Raw genomic sequence first — 19,445 nt, forward strand, 5'->3', positions numbered from 1 at the left:
TCTATTTAGCCTGAGCCAGGAAAACAACTTTGTAAACATCACAGCCTTGTTGTCTTATTTGCAAATGATTCATATTGATAAATACATATATTTGTAATAAAAAAATAACCCCCACAAAATATCCTCAATCTCATGAATACATTTCATAATGCAGTATGTAAAGACTTTCTGGGGCATATTCTCAACCATCGCAAAATTAGCTTAACGCAACTCTACACATCGCAGTCTATCGCGACAAAATAACACAGTGTTAACGTTGTATTCCCAACCTGGCGGCACCATGCGATAGTAGCAGGACAACGCGCCAAATGACCGCCTAAAAACGCCATGACGAAAAAATGCGAAACGTGAACGCAAAAAACCTGCGATGCCCCAAATTACGATACAAAAATCAGCGACAACCAGCGACAGGCCTGCAATTCCCACGCGTCATGTACGAAAATACACTATAAAAGCAAAAAAAAAAACACCAATACCAACTCAAACTTCGTAGCACTCTAAATGCACCCGGACCAAGTGCAGAGGACAACCCGAACCCCACAAGCCCCACGGAGGACCAGCCAGGAACCTCGTGTTCGGGGAAGGGCAATGAGAAGAGGAACACAGGGTTCAGTCCGCAGGGAGACCGGATCATCGTCACGGAGGTGATAGAACACTACCAACAACTGTTCGTCACCTCCACTGCGTCATTGGCAACACAAACGGAAATATGGCAGTCCATAGTCACCAACGTGAATGCAGTCGGAGTGTCAAGGAGGTCAATGGAGGAGGTCAAGGGGCGCTGGCATGAAGTGCCCAGACAAACCAAACAGAAACTCGCTGCCAACAGGAAGGCAGCAAAGGCGACTGGAGGTGGGAGTCCTGCCCCACAGGAGGAGCTGGATGAGCTGGAGGAAATGGTGGCCACAGTCATCAGTGTGGAGACGGTGCAAGGAGTTGGGGGTTCTGGACATAGCTCGATATGGCCTGACCCAACAGCAACAGGGTGAGTAACGACCAGGGACTGGGGGGACGGAGGGAGATGGGCACAATGGCACACATGCACAATCATTTGTAGCACACTGCACACCCACAATGATTGTGGAACATGTCCCTGATACCCTTGGCACACTGCAGCACACATAGAAACACCAAGTAGGCCCCCGTCCAAAATGTGCACAGCTGGGCCCCCCTCCATATCACCAATGCCACAACCTACCCATGCACATGTGCTGAATCCAGAAAAGCAGCGGCTCTGTGAGCCACACTGACAATTCAAGTGACACTGCATGACAGATAGCATGGCTGCAGTCACAATACATGACATGGTGCACTAGACGACATTGAGGTGGCTGAGTGTGGACCACATCCGTAAAGGAGCAGGTCACACTCTGACACATCCACGTGCACCTACAACTCATGACGTTAAAAATACATCTGCAGACAAACAATGCACAAGAGTACAAAATTTGTCCAAGAGCACAAATGACCCAAGTCGAAACATCCCAGCACCCAAAAAGCACACAAGTCAAAGGCACACAGACTCAAAGACAGAAGGGTCCGCCAAATCAGAGCTGCAGGGGCGACTCGCCAACAATGCTGCACACACACATAGCAATCACAGTAACATCAACATTGACGACAATGTGGTACAAAGTGCAACCCTTACACCACAGGACAGAGGACACAACTGGTGCCGCTCGTGCGTAGAAACTGGCCAATCACATCTGGCATTACATGACACTGTGAGATGATAATGTACGAGTACAACCATACATCCGTCATGTAGACGAAATGTCCACTGTCTCCCATCAAATAGCCAGCATCACCAAAACAATCACAATGTACATTGTCATGCAGTCTGAATGTAAACATCTACAATACGTCAACAAACATGGAACACACTGTTAACCTGCATCTCCCCTTTACATTGCAGAGGGACAATCAACACCTCCTGCAGAGCAGACCACACATCTCTGCAGTGATGATGAAGAGGACACCCTGCATATTTACTCAGGCACCCTTCAAAGGCTAATGGACAGCCTCCACACCCCACCCCCAGGAGCAGGGCAGCCCAGCTGCATTGCGGTAACTCCGCACCCTGCACAGACCATACAGCAGGAAGCACACACCACCACGGCTAGCTCCCAGGACCCCCATGACCAACACATGGAATTCCAACGCCGTGTGTTAAGGTTGATTGCTGATCAGCTGCGGGTGGGGTTCGACCTCATGACAGACAAACTCAATGCCATACCTGGGTGTCTGAGTCCCATCAGGGACCACTTACAATCCCTAACGGACACCCACTGTCCGCACCATGCTCACCAACAATCCTTGGCTGACATCGCTGGGGCCATTACTCAGACACAAGAACTGTCTAATCAGACAGGCTCCAGCGATGACAGCACAGAGTTGGCACAGATGCGGAGGACATTGGAGACCATGGAGCCAATGCAGCCTGGAAGTATGGCTGCCATGGCTGAACACCAGCAAGATGTAGTTGGGATCTTCCATGCCTTGCAGATCCTCATCTTGCCATTGCTGCCACTGAGCCTGTACCAGATGACTGCTGCAGGAACCTCGACACACACATCTCCACCTCCTGACGTCTCATTGGCACACAGATTTTTCCTTCGTCATCCATCCTTGATCCGTTTGGATCCCTCCTAATTCAGTCCATTTCCTTATTTCGTCTGGAGTAGCATGTGTCTGTATGTCAATTACATCAAGAGCGGGATCCTTAACCATCATGCAATGTGTTGGTGTCTGGACTATTATCTTTGTCATGTCAGATGTGTGAGTTTGAGCAGTCTGTTTAGCTGTTCTGTCAGCTAGATCATTGCCTTGGGAAATGATATCAGTAACTTTCGTATGAGCTTTGCATTTCATAATCGATATTGCAGTGGGTAAATGTATTGCATCTAATAAGGCATGAATAAGGGGTCCGTGCTGAATGTGGGCACCGTGAGAAGTTAAATAACCTCTCTCTCGCCACAGCACGCCGAAGTCATGTACAACTCCGAATGCATAACGTGAATCAGTGTATATGTTGACTCTTTTATTTGTGGCTTGAATACAGGCTTGTGTCAGAGCGATGAGCTCTGCTGCTTGAGCGGACAAGGTATTTATACACTTTGTTTCAAGATTTATATGATTCAACAACTTCTTATACTATATAAAAGCCAACATTCAGATCCTGGTCCCTTACCTGATATATTGACTGAATTACTCACGAATAGATGGAGAGGTTCAGGTACTAAGTTAATTAAGGAAATACTAGAATCCAGAAAGCAGTACATTCTTTTTGTATGTCCAGAACATGTTTCACTGCCCATCAAGGAAAGACCGATGTATTACATGGACAGACAGAATCCCTTACGAGAAGTGCACCCAATAAAGGGCGAGGACAATCAGTTTAAACGAGTATATATATATATACGCCCATATCGAAAATAGAATTGTTAGAAATGAAGAAAGTGGTACCCAGTCATGACAAAGACCCAGCGGGTTTCCACCGAGAAATTAAAGACATGTTACTCATGGGAGAGTATACCTATCCCGACATTATGACAATATTAAAGGTATTAATGCCTGCTGGCATTTATGAAAAACTTAAGGAAAAAGAGTGGGAGGTAGGAGACCAAAAGATAGATTGGACAGCATTAGAAAATGAAGAAAAGGCCCGAGGTCCAGGTTCGGGGCTTGGGGACAAAACTAAAGCACTACCAGGTTTACTAGTACAGGTACTGCCACGTTTATTAACTACAAAAAAGGAAGACTGGGGTGCAATCTCAGCCTGTAAACAAAAGCAAGATGAAGACACTAGTGATTTCTATGCCCGATTCGAAAAATGTTTTGGTATAAATAGTGGTATAAAAGCAAGTAGCGAGTCATACCCACATCTGTTTGTGACAAAATTAGTTGAAAATTCCTTGCCCCAAGTGAAGAATAGAGTATTAAAATTCGAGAGTACCTGGCAAGGTAATACCCCATCACAAATGTTACAAATGTTACAGTATCATTACAATAGAATTAGAGAAGAACAAGAACATGAACAAAGACGCATGAAAGACACAAAAATGAAAATGCTAGTCTCCCAGACAGTTCCAGCTGAAGGTCATAAAAAGGGTACGACACAGTCCGGTGATTCAGCAGGACCTGTAAAAGGGACATGCAACTATTGTAAACAACCAGGTCATTACATACACGATTGCCCAGTCTTGAAGCGTAATATCGCCACAGGTAAAACACAAGAAAGACCACGGCCACCTAGACAGGATCAGAATGAACAAGGAGCATCGCAGCATGCACAGTCCATGCCAGCTCCACAACAGTCTATACAGTTTGTGCCAGCTGCACCAGCGCTGCCGGCTGCTGCCACACAAACCACGACTAGGCCTGGGCGGCAAATTCCGTTCCGCTCGCGGAATTTGCGTAATTTGCGTGATTTCGCGTTCCGCGGAGATTGCGAAATTGCTCAAAAGTCTGCTTTCCGCGATTTCGCGAAATTTTTGCTTGTTCGCGTTCTCAAAATGCATGTTCGCGAGATATTTGTCCTCGAGCACGCAAACAGCAATTGCGAACAGGAAAAAAGCATCGCGAACAAGCAATTCCGCGCGTTCGCGGAATTTCTGCGTGTTCGCGGAGATTTTTTACCGTTTCGCGGAGATTTGCGTAACGCAATTACGCGAATTCCGCCCACCCCTAACCACGACACGACAGCTGTACCAGACCGCACAGTATGACTATCCTGATTATCAACGATACGCATGAACCAGCCTAGAGAGGGAAGTTGACTTACCCCTTATCGAGGTCCCTGTAGACCAAGAAGGACCTTATGTACATAGTGAATTATTAGGCCAAGATAGAAAATTTTTACTTGATACAGGGGCAAGTCGAACAACTATAAAACGTAGTGAAGTTCCAGGGGCACCCCTCTCAGGCTCACAGAATATTTCCCTTGGTTTTTCAGGAAAACCTATTGTTAATGAAGTATCACAGCCCCTTCCACTTACGATAGGACCCTTGACCAGAACTACAGATTTATTGCTTACTAAATCATGTCCAGAAAACTTGTTAGGTATAAAAACACTGAAGGCTCTAGGAGCTATAATATGTTGTTCTCCGGAAGGAGTAAGATTGTTTTTACGTGATTTCAAAGGTCACTATGTGTCTCGAGATATGGATTCCCGACTGCAGACTTTACCCACACATTTATGGGCACAAGGCCCTACAGATGTTGGTTGCATGAACATTACACCGTATCGAGTCACACTGAAGGCAGGAGTGGTACTACCACGAATGCGACAATATAAGTTACCCCCAGATGCTGTAATGGCTTTACTGCAAATCATTGACGAGCTTATTGGCCAAGGAGTGGTTGTGGAGACCGACTCCAATGTATGTAATTCACCGATAATTCCGATTCTTAAACGAACTGATCCAAAGGCTCCCCCAGTATATCGATTGGTTATTGATCTGCGCGAATTAAATAAATGTATTGTACCACAATACCCCGTAGTTCCAGACATCTCTTCATTACTGACAGCTATTGATTCCGAAGCAACATTCTTTACTGTAATTGATCTCAAGAATGCCTTTTTCAGCGTCCCAATAGATCCAGAAAGTCAATACTTGTTCGGATTCAGTTTAAATGGACGTAGCTTTAAATTCACACGCGCACCTCAAGGATTTACAGAAAGCCCCAGCATCTATAGCCAAGCACTGAAACGAGAACTTGACAGTATACACATGCCAGTCAACACTGCTCTGCTTCAATATGTCGATGATCTGCTGATCACCGCCCGAAGCGAACCTGAATGTGAAAAAGCATCACTGACGGTTTTACAAGTTCTAGCCGCAAAGGGACACAAGGTGTCCCCTTCTAAGCTGCAATTCTGTGTCCAGCGAGTTATTTACCTTGGTCACTCGCTGTCCAAGGAGGGAAGGCAGCTTACACCAGATCGCATCCAGCTAATTGCAAATATGCCAATACCCAAGACACAAAAGGAGGTGCGGGCTTTCATAGGCCTCACTTCGTATTGTAGGCAGTGGATCCCTCAGTATGCATTTCTAGCAAAACCACTCATTAAATTAACAACACAGGAGGCAGCCACATCGACTGTCCTCCCTTGGACTCAGGAACACACACTAGCTTTTGAAAGCTTAAAGAAAGCTCTATGCCAAGCACCTGTTTTAGCAACACCATGTTATAGAAAACATTTTACACTCTTTGTCACAGAACGAGAAGGTACTGCCTTGTCAGTACTCACACAGGAACAAGCAGGATCACACAAACCGTGTGCTTATTTTTCTAGTACATTAGATCCCGTAGCTCAGGCTCTGCCTGCGTGCCTGAAATCAGTGGCAGCGACAGCTTTAGCAATCAGACAAAGCGATGCCATAGTGTTAGGACATCTATTGACAGTCCAAGTACCACATGCAGTAGAGGTTCTTGTGAATCGAACGCAAACACAACATTTGACTATAGCGCGACTTACAGGTTACGAATTAACATTGTTTCAGCCACATATAGAAATCAGACGTTGTAGCACATTGAATCCTGCCACACTTTTACCTGTAAACGGAACAGACCCACTAGCTCATGACTGTATTGAAGTTATTACAATAACGACGAAACCCAGACAAGACTTGACAGATGTCCCATTGTCAGATCCAGACCTGACGTTGTATGTAGATGGTTCATGTATGAGAATAGGTACAGGAGAGTTAGTGGCCGCTTATGCAGTCACAACAGACACTGAAATTATTGAAACAAAGTGTATAAATACCTTGTCCGCTCAAGCAGCAGAGCTCATCGCTCTGACACAAGCCTGTATTCAAGCCACAAATAAAAGAGTCAACATATACACTGATTCACGTTATGCATTCGGAGTTGTACATGACTTCGGCGTGCTGTGGCGAGAGAGAGGTTATTTAACTTCTCACGGTGCCCACATTCAGCACGGACCCCTTATTCATGCCTTATTAGATGCAATACATTTACCCACTGCAATATCGATTATGAAATGCAAAGCTCATACGAAAGTTACTGATATCATTTCCCAAGGCAATGATCTAGCTGACAGAACAGCTAAACAGACTGCTCAAACTCACACATCTGACATGACAAAGATAATAGTCCAGACACCAACACATTGCATGATGGTTAAGGATCCCGCTCTTGATGTAATTGACATACAGACACATGCTACTCCAGACGAAATAAGGAAATGGACTGAATTAGGAGGGATCCAAACGGATCAAGGATGGATGACGAAGGAAAAATCTGTGTGGTTCCTTCCTGATTCAATGGTCCAAGTCATTATTAACACTGTCCATAGTCCAGCACATCTAGGAGAAAAAGCTATGCTAGACAGCATTCAACACATTTGGTTCAACAAACATTTACGAGCAGCAGCCAAACAAAAAGTTCGTACCTGTATGATCTGTTGTCAGTTCAACCCAGGAAAAAGCATTCCCGTAGAGCAGGGTGGATTTCAGCCTCCTGATCACCCTTTTGAAATTCTCCAGATGGATTATATCCAGATGGAACGATGTCGAGGATTCAAATATGTTCTCGTAGTTGTCTGTGCTCTTTCCCGTTGGACAGAGGCATACCCGGTTTCAGATTACACTGCCCCGACTACTGCCAAACAGTTAGTTCGAGAATTCTTCCCACGATACGGTTTACCACGTGCTGTCTACTCAGATAACGGCCAGCCGTTCTCATCCGAACTAATGAAACACGTTTCACTTTTGTTAGGCTATCAGTGGAAATTCCACTGTGTCCGACACCCCGAGGCAGCAGGTCTCGTGGAAAGACATAATCAGACCCTGAAAATTAGATTGTCCAAAATATGCAGGGAGAAAGGTGTCGACTGGGTAGTAGCATTACCAGTTGCACTCTTTTACATGAGAATGGTAGCACACTCTCGAACAGGGCTATCCCCGTATGAGGTGATCTTTGGCAGACCACCAAATATGTGGGGGACGCCTATACCACGTAAAATAACTGATATTGACTGTAATATGCTGACAGATTATTTGGCTTCCTTGATGTCTGCACTACAATCTTGTCGTTCACAGGTAGCTGCAGCTTTTCCTGACAACACTGAGGTGAAACCCCATGACGTAGTTCCGGGGGACCTGGTCTTGGTGAGGAACTTTGATCGAAAGACTCAGCTGGATCCTAGGTGGAGGTCGCCGCAACTGGTCTTGCTCACCACAAGGACAGCCGTGAAGATCGAAGGCAGGAAAGGCTGGGTACATTCAAGTCATATCAAGAAATTTTATGGACTACCATCGGATGTAAAAACCAGTCCTCGCGTGTCTTCACCCATTGACTCAAAACTTCCTTTGGTTGACTCAAGTAGTCACGAACAATATAAACTAAAACTCAGATCTAACCAGTCGGGCAATTTGATTGTTTAAGTCCTCTCCAAGGTGAAGCGGTTGAATTTGTCTCTGACATGTATCCCTTAGATCTGAATAGAGAAAGAACCCGAAAAATGTTGAAACGACATGCATACTGTAAATCACTGCGTAGTCATTGCACAGTGACGTTATTGATTTTGTTTTTCCTAAGCCTTTTAATAATTACTGCAAGTATATTGTTGCACATATGTTATCCTATTTTTAGACATGTTTATAATGTTACTGCTGAACATTCTTTTAGTGAATTACCTCCGCATGAATTGTCATACAGATTTGCGCTGCGCAATAACACTTTTATTAGTATGTTACATCATTCCCATCAGGTTAGCAATGCTACAAATTGTTGGATATGTGGCCGACTCCCTCCCTATCAGAACTATAAAGGAATTCTACCTCTTTTTCCATACCCGTTCACACACAACGGCTCCTGTGGAGCATGGTTTAGTTTACTTAATTCCCAAGATTCGAACTCCGCAGTTTATCAAGACAACGGGGTATGGGGAAATCTGAACTTAGTTTTACTTAAAGTCTGCCACCCCAACAAGGAGGGACTTCCCAAAAGAACAGGAACTGAGCTAGAAAATGAAGTATATGGATTAGGTAATTTTACGCTTAATCTTCTGATCTTGAATGTTGAATCCGAAGCTACTCCAAGTTTGCCCGCCATGTCAGTATTTCCAGTAAAAGGTGAATTATGTGTAAGAAAGAATGGTTCAATACATATGGGCCATAGTAGATGCACCATTGTAATAGAATTCAGTGATCAAGGCAAGTCGACATTTAGAGCTTCCCGCCATCCCTATTTTATATGTGGTCAGACGGCATATGTACGTTTGCCTCTAGATTGGGATGGTACCTGCTACATTGGATTCCTTTTGTCACCTGTTTTTCTAGCTCCTCCTGATTATCACAGAAATACTCATTTAGTACACAATAGAGAAAGGAGAGATCTCCCAATAGTCGATTACACTGAAACAGCATGGGAAAAATACACAGATTTCAATAAAGGTCTCTTTCCCTATATAGGTACCGTTACTAATAGTAAGCTGATACGTAGATTAACTAGAACCCTTGAAGCAGTAGTGAACGAAACTATTTCCGCCTTAGGCAATTTAACAGAAGAGCAGTCTGCTATGCGGATTGTTGTACTTCAAAATCGTCTTGTCCTTGACGTCATCCTGGCCGATAGGGGCGGAGCTTGTAGGGTCATCGGATCAAGTTGTTGCGTATTCATACCAGAAAATTCGCCATCTGTATATAAAGCTATAACGCGCCTTCATAAGATTGTGAGCCAGATACACCAGAATCCAGGCACTTGGACTTGGTCCGGGTGGTTTTGGAGCGTGTTATCAGCCTGGGGATGGAGAGTTCTATCCTTCCTAGGTATTGGCCTTCTCATACTATTCAGTTGCTGCTTATGCCTGCAATGTGGACCAGCGATTTGTGGTCTGTGTGCCACATCGTGTATTCCACATCAAGATTTTCGTTCAAGATCCCGGAAGAAGAAAGAAGAACAAATGATGCTATATGAACAGATCCATGGATTGATGAAGATTGATATCTCTTGACGGGCAAGTAGGGGACAAGGAGGGAATGTGGAAATAGGGATTTTTCTGGTCAGTTATGTCCCCTATCTTGGACCCCAACGGTTCTATGCGCATGTTACAAGTACATGTATGTTCCCTCCAGTTCCAGTTATGAAGACGCAAATACATGTGCGTCCACCGTTAACATGTCCTCTTTTAGATCTGCCATGAATGGGCCGGATATTCCATTCCTAAGTACGAAAGACCACCGCCTTTATATGGTTCACTTATGCCATTTTACAGTCCAGGCAAGTAGGCCCTGATTCTGTCATCAAGCTTTTCTGCCTTCTGCCTCTGAAAGCTCCAGTCTGAGCCTGCATCTGTGACCATGAACTTTGTCTCATCCTCTGCGCGGCTCACAGTGCCTGACATCAGCTTGCTGCCTGCCAAGAACTGTATTTCACCTTCGAAATTATCTGCTCCGTTCCCTGCCCAATGCATTCCTGTCTAGTAGTTTAAGTAAACATTCTGCCAGCTACCGAGCAGAGGCCCGGCTTCTCTGTCTTTATACAAGTAATTCATAGCCCTATTACCATGGAAGACTTCTGCCCTCGCATCTAGTGTAGACACTTAGACGCTTGTACACGCACTAACAGTCAGTATAGTCAGTATAGAATAAGATTCTACTCTAAAAGACCTCTCTTTTGGATAACATAGTTCTTTAAACATAGGATGTTAGATATGATTTGGGATTAGGTTGACTTGACCCTCCAGACATCTGTCGCCACATGTAGAGCTAAATGTCAAGTCCCCTTCACCCCCTAGTCGCACGTCAATCACACGTCATGCTGCTGTGCGCGCATTTCTGCCAAGTATTTCTGCTGACATTGCGAAATTCTTTCATGGAACCACCCTATTATGACATCACATCTGATGACGTACTTTAGTCACACCCAGTTACACCTACTTTTGCTACGTATGTATGTTTTATCCACACTATCAATTGTTACGCCTCTCGCATTTGCTTCACTGTAATGCCTATTGTATAAAAGTAATTACTTATCAATAAATTATGTACTTCACTTCCTGAGCCTCCGTGGTGATGGAACCTGGAGTCCACGATTTCGAAATCGTCCATTGGAATAAAGCCCGTTCCTAACCTCTAATACCACGGATTCTGCCTCTTATTTATTGAGCTATTTTTATTATGTTCTGTATCAAATTAAGTCCCGGTAATTAAATTATTTACCACACAGTGATGTAGCCCTATCACCTTCGCACCCTGATGTGTTAGTGGCACACAGTGATGCAGCCATAACACCACCACACACACCTGACACACTGGACACAGAAGACATCTCAGAGGAGTAAGATGTGGAGGGTAATGACTTTGTGAGGAAGGAGGTAGTAGCATCCGTCCCCGCCATATGGCCTGTCCCTGCCTGGTTCAGCCCTATGCATCATGCCCTGGAACAACACCTCCCACTGTCCTCCGAAACACTCTGCGACATTCACCTGGACCCCAACATGGACTGCCATATCTGCTCTGCTACGAATGACACAGCAATCCGGCTGCGGAATGAACGCTTCCTCTTCAGATTAACTTTGCATTCCCCAAGGACTCTGGTTGGGCTACCACTGGGCAACCATCTTATGTGGGCTAAAAATGGCCATGTACTGCTCCAGCTCCGACACAACCCAGAATGTGAATAAAACATTCCAAATCACACAGATGTGTCATGTCTATGTTCACTCACGTATAAAAGTATGGATGAATGAAGGGACATTGATTGCACTAAAAGGTACACCCTGGTAAATGTCATCAATGCACATGTTTGACCCTGACCCACATGGCCAATTAGATGACTGTGAAGGTGTGAACTAGCTGTGGCCTCATTGCACATGAACAACAATCTCGTTACCCCCCAACGAAGCCCCACGTCCATGTATTAAATATGGCTGTGTGTAGAAATGTCAAAATCGGTAGCAGTCCTGAAGTGGTGTCCCCCATCACATGTGACAACAGAACGTCTCTTCGCATACATACTCACACACATCTGTGTGGACACAGTGTTTTGATGGATAACCTTGATCTACATGGCAAGAAGTTGGACACCATACTCACATTGCTGGAGACACGTAAGAGCACAGGTCTGCTAGCAACTATCCCAACCACAATGTCTGGCTCACAGAGGTGGAGCTGTCAATAGGGACTCGCCTCCAATCTACAATCATCAGTCAATCCCTCCCTGTGTACGGACAATGCTCATGGAGGCACACAATTTATCATTATAATCAACACTCATTACAGTTGTACACTAGTGAAGTTGTGTAGACTTTATTAGCATGTGCGTGTCAGTACGGGCAAGGCAAGGGTCACAATATGCAGACCAATGTTTAAGACACTTACAGGCAGCTTAGGAACATGTTGAGGTGCAAGAAAAGGGGTGGCAAAAATGAACACACATCATTACGGATGTCAACGGTCTCAGCCCACCTTGCCTTGCTGGACGAGTCATGTGATGTTTGGCGTCTGCTCATTGCCCCGTGTCAGGGGACACGACTTACAGCCCATGGGATCTGCATAGTGCTGTACCACCGGACTGCGCTGACTGTGTGCTCTGCTGACAGTGAGCAGGTGAAAGGGCCCTACAAGGTCACATGTCGTACTACATTGCCATGTGTGTACTCTCCCCCCAGCAGTTTCTCCGATTTAGGAACGTTGCCAAACGACGCTGTGCAGCCCCGCCCATGGGACTGCATCACCTTGCACAGGTATGTGTACACACGCGTAGGTCCACACACATGCATTCTGAGTCCAGGCGAAGGAAAGACATGTCCACTGTTGTTGTGGGATATGTGACCATTACTCCAAGATGCTACAAGGTTTGGGGACCTGTGCTGTTGGTGATAATCAGTTGTGGCTGCAGGAACGTAGTTACTCGTCCATGAATGCGAGCGCAGCTTCATGAGCAATCTGTTCCAAGAGTACATCGTTGTCGAATTTAAGGAACACGAGGGTGAGCCAATCCATTAACTGGTCCGGGCAGCTGTGCTCTGTCCATGCCGTTTCACCAATCCCCAACACAGCCCAATAGGGGAGCACCTCGATGTTATGTTATGTTATGTTAGTTTTGTAAGGTGCACAGCTACCCAACAAGGGTTTCCCAGCACCGGCCTAAGAAACAGAAGCAGCAGAGATGAATAAAAAATTACTGATTGAACAACCAAGTGTTTAAAAGTTTACGAAAGTTTGCATATATTGTTTCACTGCAAAGTGCTGTGGGGAGAGAGTTCCACAGGGATGGACCTAAGTAGGAAAATGAGCGACCTCCATCACTCGTAAGCTTGACTCTGGGATTCAAGAATTTTCCCTGGGTAGAGGAGTGTAACGAATGAGAGGGTTGGTAGGGATGAACAAGGTTTTGCAGATATTGAGGAGCTGTGCCATCCTTGATCTTGAACATATATGCTAAGGCTTTAAACTTGGTACGGCTTTCGATCCTAAGCCAGTGCAGATCTCTTAGGGCACTAGAGGTGGGAGATGTTTTAGGAATCTGGCAGAGCAATCTTGCAGCTGAATTTTGAACTACCTGGAGCTTCCGTAATACATCCTTATTAGCCCCCAGAAAAAGGATGTTCCCGTAGTCCAATCTGGCGGTTGCAAGCGCCTGGACGACGGTTTTTTGGGTATGGCTAGGGAGCATCCAGATGATTTTTTTCAACCATTTCAAAATGGTAAAGCAGGTGGCTGCCATCTTCACCGCCTGTTGTTTCATCGATAATTTGTCATCGATGATAAAACCTAAATTGCGGACTTGATGGGTGGGCTGGGGAAGGATACCCATTTCGATTTGCCAGTGCTGGGGACCCCAGAGATCTTTATTTTTACCCAGAATCAGGACCTCGGTTTTTTCTCCGTTAAGTTTGAGTAAATCAGCTTGCATCCAAGATGCAATGTTACTCAAGCCGGTCTGAAGAACAGATGGTCCAGGTAACTTTTCCGTTGTAAGGGAGAAGATGATTTGGGTGTCATCCATGTAAGAGAAAAGGGACAACCCGGCCTCCTCTGCGATCACTGCCAGAGGTTTAACATAAATATTAAACAGGAGGGGGCTTAGGATGGAGCCCTGGGGGACCCCATGTGGGGAAAAATACGTTTTGGAAGTAGCCTTAGATGAGAAGACTTGAAATGTCCGCTTGGCAAGAAAGGATGAAAGCCAACCAAGTGCGGGTCCAGAAATGCCGAGGGACTGCAGGGATTTAATTAACACGGTATGAGATACCATGTCAAACGCCACGCTCAAATCGAGCAATATGAGGGCAACCGTACCCCCAGTGTCCAGGTGTTGTCGTATCATTTCTGTAACTCCAAGGAGGGCTGTCTCAGTGGAAAAACTGGCTCTGAAGCCAGATTGAGAAGGATGTAGAAAGCTGAAGGATTCAGTGAACTAGGTGAGTTGTAGGTTTATGTGCTTTTCCAGAATTTTTGAGAAAATAGGGAGTAAGGAAATTGGCCTAAAATTAGATGGCTGGGCAGGGTCGGCATTAGCCATCTTCAAAAGGGGAAGGACCATGGCATGTTTCCAGTCAGGCGGAACAATCGCCTCTTGAAGAGAAGCATTAAGTAGCTCTATGATTGGCATCATGGATGGTAATTCAAGCTGTTGTAGTATGGAGGCAGGGAGGAGATCACAAGGGGAGCCTGATTTAAGGCTGCCTAGGATATTTTTAAAAGAATTAATATCCAGAGGCACCCAGGATTCTAGCTTGGTAGTTGATACTGCCATGCTGGTGGGTCCCGAAACATAGGTCAGTGGAGGAGAGGCCATTAACTTGGTTTTTTCCAGTGATGAATGTATTTGTTCCACTTTGGTAACAAAAAAGTTGGCAAGATTGTCACATTGTGATTCATCTAAAATTGATGTGGGCTGTGTGTCGGAGCCAGCTGATTTTTTTACCATTGTGAATAGGGTGCGTGAACAATTCTGCGCATTGGAAATAGTGGAGGAAACATAATCCGACCGAGTGGAATTGCATCGGGCTTGATACTCTTTCAAAGCTTTTTTGTAATTCAGTTTGGAGTCAGGTAAATAGTTCTTCCTCCAGTTCTTTCCAGAGCTTTGCACTTGGTTTTCTCAGCTTTTAGAGACTCCATGAACCAAGGAGCAGGGGGACGATGATTATAAGATCTTTTAGTAGTAAGTGGAAGACAGTGATCAATGCCATTAAGCATCCAGTTATGTATGGTCTTCAAGGAGGTGGTTGATATTTTATCTATCGTGGGGACACTATCCGATAGTCGTTTATTAAAAGCATATCTAATTTATCCCATTTCCTGGAGTTAGGTTTGATTCCAGATGCAGTTTTAATCGAGTTCACTGGAACTGAACAGTGAAATTTAACTGCATAATGGTAAGACCAGCATAGAGGGAGGGTAGGAAAGCAATGAACATAGGATAGATTAGAAAACATGGGATCAAGAAAGTGACCTGCTGTATGCGTCGGGCCGTTGTTACAGAGTAGCAGATTCATGGCCGCAAGATCAGAAATCAGTGAGCTACTGATTCAGCATTCAGGGTTTTCAAGTGGAAGATTAAAATCACCCAGAATGGTGAACTTGGCCGCTTTCAGAAGGTAGGGAGAGATTAGATCCGAGAGTGATGATGCCCAGGGGCCTGATGGTCCAGGTGGCCGATACGCAAGAATGCCGGAGAATGTAAATTGAGGGGTCAAGGTAAGTTTAAATAAGGCTGCCTCACATCCTATAAAGGGTAGATCTTCCAATTTACATGTGTAGGATTTGTTGAAAATTACAGCAATGCCACCTCCCCTTCCAAGACCTCTGTCTTTCCTAGCTATGGCATAATTAGTTTGTAAAGTGGCTGCCACGTCTGGCCCTGAGCTCATATGCAACCACGTTTCTGTTAGAAAAATGGCATCTGGATGTTCACTACTTAGGAGATCAATAGATGTGCTTTATGTTTTGGGACAGAGCGATGATTGATGTTCCAGAAAGAGAAAACCTTGTTAGGAAGATTATTACCTAGAGATAAGTGGTAGGCTTGTGAACAAGGAACAGCGTCAGAAGATAAACTGCTCTGTTTTCTGGGGAAAGTTTTACAGAAGGTGAACTTACAGCAGGGGCAGCTAGTGGCATCCTCCTTCGGCTGAAGTAATATACAGCCGGGATGGGAGGAGCCCCGATGTTTCAATAGTTGTTCAGAAGTATAGCGGAATAAGTTTTGGGGATGTGTAGAATTTTGGCCATAATTCGTGGCCACTTGTCCCGTACGGGCATGTACGGGCGCGGACGGGCTTGCCTTTGGTGTGCCTCTGGCGCGCCCGCTACGCGTCCGTTCTGTCATCAGTTTAAATAGGGTATGAGCAACTAGCACGCTCACTCCCGGAACTGGCTAACAAACCGGAAGTTTGTCAGAAGCCTGAAACCTTTTAAACACCCTCCGTGCAAATGGCACTTGCCGTAAAGGACCGGGGTGCGGCGGGAGTTAGTGAGTACAAAATTATAAGTACAGAGTGCAAGGGTTAAAATACCGTAATTAAAAACGTGGTTAAAACAATTAATTCCCTTGGCAGAGCTGCGGCAGTCCTTCTGCATCAGACTCCGCGTCCACTCTGTCATCAGGTTAAATAGGGTATGAGCAATTAGCACGCTCACCCCTGGAACTGGCTAACAAACCGGAAGTTTGGCAGAAGCCTGAAACCCTTTAGACACCCTCCGTGCAATCGGCACGTGCCGTTACGGACCGGGGTGCGGCAGGAGTCAGTGAGTACAAAATTATAAGTAGAGTGCAAGGGTTAAAATACCGTAATTAAAAACGTGGTTGAAACAAGTAATTCACTTGGCAGAGCTGTGGCAGTCCTTCCTCATCGGACTCCGCGTCCACTCTGTCATCAGGTTAAATAGGGTATGAGCAACTAGCATGCTCACCCCCGGAACTGGCTAACAAACCGGAAGTTTGGAAGAAGCCTGAAACCCTTTAAACACCCTCCGTGCAATCGGCACTCTCCGTGATGGACCGGGGTGCGGCGGGAGTCAGTGAGTACAAAATTATAAGTACAGAGTGCAAGGGTTAAAATACCGTAATTAAAAACGTGGTTAAAGCTATTAATTCACTTGGCAGAGCTGCGGCAGTCCTTCTGCACCTTCTGCATCGATGTGGTCACTGCACACAAGGAGTTGTGCAATCTCTCATGCCCAACTGCCTGCACATACGCCAGATATCAAGGCATCCCATGCACGGGTATCACGGTTACACACCTGTTCATGGGCCAACAGGGGGCGCACACCCAAGTCATAATCCAGTGCAGCTACTGTTGTGTTGGATAGGCAGACATCCATGGGCCATTCGAATGTGTATGATCGACAGTGGAACCAGGGCTGGACACAGGTGACGTACACAAGACGGAAACTCAGACGGTAACTGATGCCCAACACGGCCAGTGGCAGTGATCCCAACAGATGCAGCATTCGTGCACGGTACAGTTCCACGTGACACGGGTTGTGCATATGCTCGGGATTGCCAGCCATTGCCTTTTTTGGTCTCGTAGCACCGGCACTCTTCTGACAGGCGGCAGTTATGTGGTTGATATGCCGCTGCTCGGAGCAATGAGTCGTATTTGTGTGCAACGTTTTAATGTATGGGTTGTTTTTTACTTTTGTGTCAAGGGCATCCCATGCAGGTGTACCTCAAACAGGGACAAGTGTGTGTGGGGTTTGGACATGTTGGTCTTTCATCTGCGCAGTTCGTGGTGTGGGAGTCGTCAAGATCTGGTATAGTATCTCTTGCAGGGAGTGCGAGCCGCATTCAAGACCAAGGCCGGGGGTTCAGATGTCCTTCTGCCTTGTGTATTGAGACAAAGGAGCTTTCATACCTAATGTTAGTCTGACTACTGCTTGCATTTTTTAAATGTGATGTGGCCTTCACATTGCAATTGATGCCGGGCCTTTGACTTAGTGTGCACCAATAGCGATACACACACAACAGTTGGCCTGTATGAGCCAAGAGCCCGATTGGCCTTGTGCTCCTTGTACAATCTCTCTTTTTCTCTCCTTCTTTCTCTTTCTCTCTCTTTCTCTCTCTCTCTCTCTCTCTCTCTCTCCCTCTGCCTCTCTTTCACTTTCTCTTTCTCTCCCTCTCTATCTCTATCTCGATCTCTCTCTCTTTCGCTCGCTCTCTCTGTCTTTTGATGAGTGCATGACACACCTTATCTAGGATTTTGTTTTGCAGGCTGTGACTTACAGATTGTTCTGAGAGGCCCGCCATGACGCTTCAAAATGGATGTTTTGTGTTTATTCTGAATTAAACAAATTATTTGGAAATTATAAGATGAATGTATGATTCTCATTTTTCTGACCACACATGTATGTCAGGTGTTGTAATTGTGCGACATCAGCCACATTGTTTTGTTCATGATTTCTTAACGTTGATGTGACATATCTTTGTCCGGGGGTGGGTGGCGGGTGCCCGGAGTGGGGCCCTGGGTGGGGGGGGGGGGTCGATTCCTGGGGTTGGTGGTGGTGGATGTTGTTGCCCTCTTGGGGCTCCGGGGATGCATGGTCAGTGGCTCCATGGCATCTGTTGTTTTTCAGGTGTGGCTCCGGGCTGGGCTCCCTTTGATGGTGCAGGTTGTCGTCCGACTTTACACCAGGTCAGAGCAGGTGTTAGATTCCTGCTGCTAACGTGCCTTATTGCATGTTTTGAGATCTTATCGCCGATCTGGCTGGTCGTTGAGAATGTTGCGGAGTGGTTTTGTCGCGGCTTTTTGCATGGGAACGCCTACTCTGCATCTCATTAGCGATAGTTGCCGGGCTCACCTGTGAAGATGTTTTTTGCGGCTTTTATCGCAGGTAAACTGGTGTTATCGGCTGTTAGCACCAGCTTGTGAATGGGGCGGTAAATTTATCGCGCCTTTGGCTGCGATAAAGTGCCAATAACCCAGCGATAGATCCTTGAGAATATGCCCCTCCGTCTTTTGTATCTTCTTTTCTTCCAACACCTTTACAACATTGCTGACACCTTCATTTTGCACACAATTTAGTCCCATTTTAGAAAAGATTACTTCAATCAGTTTGAGCAAGAGGATAGCACCAATTGCACATACTAACACAATTATTGGGGTTAGACGAGCGTAATACACTCCTTTCTATGCTATCAAACCACTCTCTATCCTTTTCAAATCCCTTTCAAATCTCAACAAACAGGAACAAACTGATTCCCACATACTCCTCCAGGGCTTTTGCTTTAAGAGAAATAGTAGAGACTTTCATTTTGTAAGAGTTAATAAGCTTACTATTATCTGGTATGAACAAGCAACACTAGTGTACCTTCAGCATACAGCAGACTCTGCTCTCCTTCATAAGAAGGATATGTCATGCAAGGTGGTTTTGCCTAATGATAGCACACATCGCCATTAACTCTTTGTTAATATTAGTTAATGCTCCAGCAGTGTTAGAAGCAAGGTTATAAACCAGCTTTG

The sequence above is a fragment of the Triturus cristatus genome, chromosome 3_2 (genome assembly GCF_964204655.1).
Source record: "Triturus cristatus chromosome 3_2, aTriCri1.1, whole genome shotgun sequence".
NCBI lineage: Eukaryota > Metazoa > Chordata > Amphibia > Caudata > Salamandridae > Triturus > Triturus cristatus.